We start from the raw sequence: 3677 nt of genomic DNA, 5'->3' as shown, positions 1-3677 counted from the left end.
TTATTCAAGTAAATAGAGAATTACTTTCATTCAAATGATTTGATCCTAGATTTGTCATTTCTGTATTGGCAAAATGCTATTATTACAGTGTAATTCTTGAATTTAGGTTGAATTGATAACTTAAAATAAAAAAGAAACACTGGACATTTCTACAATGTATTGGGTTTGCAGACACGCATAGGAAAATATAGTGCTATATATAAGAACACTGGCACTTTTTAAAACTTTGCAAGTTAGCTACTTATTTTCATTTTCAGGATTGAGTATTTTAAGCTCTATGTACTGTGATAAGTTTTTTACATTGTAAAATTAAATGATTATGTTTAAAATACTCCTTTAGAATGTTATCTATCTAGTCATCAAGAAAAGACAAAACCAAAATGTCTTACCACTGAAGTATTATTAAAAGCCTCATTTGGAGATTCTCTGACTTCCTTGTGAAGCTGTCTACTTAACCTGCTCCCTCAGTCAGGTGTTTTCTTTTCAGCCCGTTACTGCCCTGTGCCGTTGTTGAGAACCGCCATCATAAGTAAGGGCTTCATTCCCGTAATCCCTGACAGTTATCTTTGGTGTTGATAGAACGTAAAGACAAGACGCTGCATCTGTGTGTTCATTCGTCTCTTGTACGAGTGCCTCATTTTGTAGTCATGAAAGTCTGTACCACAGCACCGTAAGTGAAAATGTAATGCCTACGGCCTAGGAGTGACTGCTGTAGAAGCTAAATGAACATTGAGTTATTTGGAACATCAGTTTTCTATCAGAGCAAACACCTTAGATACCCAGACCAGTTTTATGTGTATATATTCTAAAATGCTTCCTTTTTTAATGTGATCGCTTGTTGCCTTCTAAGTTGAGAGAACAAAATTGAATAAAGTGAATGTTAGTTGTAGCCTAGCTTTTTTTATTGCTTTGTTGTTGCTTTGCTGCAAGAATGCTTTAATGTTACAGAACTGTGCATTATTAGCAAATGAAAATAATCCAGCTATTTTTACAATAATAATTATTTAAGACAGAATTGACCCAAGTTACATGTGATTGTGACCCCTTCCTTCTGTTTTAAGTATAATACATACTTATACTTTTTTTTTTTTGAGAGAGAGAGAGATTTTTGCTGTAGGGTGCCTTCACACATCAGAGACACAGACAGAAAGCAAGAAATCATTTTTTTTTTTTTTTTTTTTGAGAGAGAGAGATTTTTGCTGTAGGGCGCCTTCACACATCAGAGACACAGAAAGCAAGAAATCACCCCTCAGGGGGATGACCATACCACAAACTCTTCTCCTCTTTGCATTTTGGGCACACATGCACACATACCTGACATGAGTTTAAAGCTGCCGGGTCTGGGACTCAAACTGCATATGACTATGTGGGAGTTCAGTAATGTAACCATTACACCATCTGCTGGTCCCAAAACATCTAGAAGGGTATTTCTGTTTTGTTTGTTTTTAAAGAATTATTTCTTTAATTCTTTTTTTTTTTTTTTTTTAAATTTGACCAGAGAGAGAGGAAGGGAAAGTGAAAAAGCAAGCCACCAGGTCTGGGACTCGAATTGCAGTCAGCCATGCGGAAATCCAGTACTCTCTTTTTTTGAGGGGGAGAGGTTTTTGCTACAGGGTGTGTGTGCTTGCCAGGAACAGAGAGAGACAGAAAGTGAGAAATCACCCCACAGGGAGGTGGCCACGCCGTAATCCCTTCTCCTCCATTCTCCTCTCGGGATCTTGGGCAAGCACGCACACGCGCCCATCGTGAGTTTTAAGCCACCGGGTCTGGACCTCGACCTGCGGTCGACTACGTGGGAGTCCAGTGAAATAGCCATTACACTAGCTGCTGGTCCCGAAATGCAGTACTCTTAGCCACCACGCCACTTGCCAGCCCCCATACTTCTATAAAGTATAGCTACAGAGGACCCATGTTGCCCTTCTCTCCCTCTCCTTTTTAAAACATTAAAAAATATATATATATTTACTTACTGTGATTTTCGATACGCTGGGTCCAGGATCTGAACCACAGTTGGCCATGTGGGAATCCAGTGCCTCAACTACCACACACCTGCTGGCCCCATCTCCCTCTGCTTTAATCACATACCGTCCTCACTGAGAAGATTGAAGCCCCTCCTGCCTCATAAGCGAGATACCGCCTGCTTTTGCACCTCACCTCCTCCACAGGATTGGGAAGTGGAAGTTTCAGCAGGGATGGCCTTTTAGATGCATGCTTTGGCGATTTAAGTAGTTGACAACATGTCCTAGAGAACAAGGAAATACGTGAGGTTTTTTCCCCCCTCCCTTCCTACATACCCTGAGGAAAGACATCTTTTTGCTTCAGAGACTTTTTGTAATTTTTCCGTGTTTCTAGGTTAAACTTTTTTTTGGGGGGGAGAGTTTTTTTTTTTTTCCCCATAGGGTGTGTGTGCTCGCCAGACAGACAGAAAGCAAGAAATCACCCCCCAGGGGGGATGGCCACACCTCATTCCATTCTCCTCTCGGGATCTTGGGCACACAAGCACACACGCAACCTGGTCCAAGACGAGAACTGCGGTCGACTACGTGGGAGTCCAGCGACATAGCCATTACGCTAACTGCTGGTCCTCTAGGTTAAACATTTTTTGAAAAACCTACAACATTTTTTCTGTCTCCCTTCCCCTGCATCAAGTGCATTTTAATTTCTTTTAGATGCAGGAGTGGTAGGGGAAATACCATTTGAACTGTAGACTTTTTCTTTTCTTTTTAATTTGCTTTGGGGTACGTACACATACATACCAGTGTGTTTTCCAGGACTCTGGGACTGGGGCTCAAGCTGGGGCTCAAACTGCTCAGTTGGCTATGTGGGACCCAGCTCCTAGGTCTGGGGCTCAAGCTGCTCAGTTGGCTATGTGGGACCCAGCTCCTTTCACCGCGCCAGGACATCATTAAGTTGAAAATTTCCAGCAAAGGAAATTGTGTGGTGAAGCTCAGAAATTGGCCATTGATTTCTTCCTCTTCTACCCACAGGCTGTAGCCATTCTTCTTGCAAACACATGGCGAACAGGGGATGAGGACTTAACCTTCCTCTTCTTCCCAGTGTGTTTTGAGGAGGGCTGTTCCGTTCTGGTACATAGTGGAATGAAGCATGATGCCTGCCTGTAAGGGAACTCGGAGCGGAGAGAGCAGAGTAAAACTTGTCAAAATGGGGGTGTGACTGACGCCGAGGGAGAGCCTGTACTGAACTGGCTCCTTCCTCAGGGACGTTTTGTCTACGTAGGACTCCCCCCACCGCCCCAGTTCCTCTTTCAGCCCCTGACCTAGGTCTGCTAAGTTGCACATTTGACAGCGCCGCCCATATGTAAGTAGGAATCAGGTGGAGATCCCTTTTTGCATCATTTTACATTGTTCAGTCATCTTTTTGAGATTTCTTCCTGAATGTGTGTAACCCTGCCCAAGTTTTCTGCTCCAGTAACAGTTCTTCAGGATTGGACTGTCCTTCATGCCCAGGAACCCCATTCACTCACTCGTTTGTTCTTTGTCATCAGCTCAATCCCTTCTGCTGGCTGCCTTTGGTCCGATGATCATGATACGGTTCAGTAGTGGGCCCATGCACATTGCAGACATCTGCTTTTTTCCCAAAGGTGCAAAATCTTAAAAAATGATATGGGACTATTTGGACATCAGATGCAGAACTTGGACATCAGATGCAAACTGGTT

This window comes from Tupaia chinensis, unplaced genomic scaffold (genome assembly GCF_000334495.1).
Source record: "Tupaia chinensis unplaced genomic scaffold, TupChi_1.0 Scaffold000096_1, whole genome shotgun sequence".
Lineage (NCBI taxonomy): Eukaryota > Metazoa > Chordata > Mammalia > Scandentia > Tupaiidae > Tupaia > Tupaia belangeri.
This window is presented reverse-complemented; position numbering follows the sequence as displayed.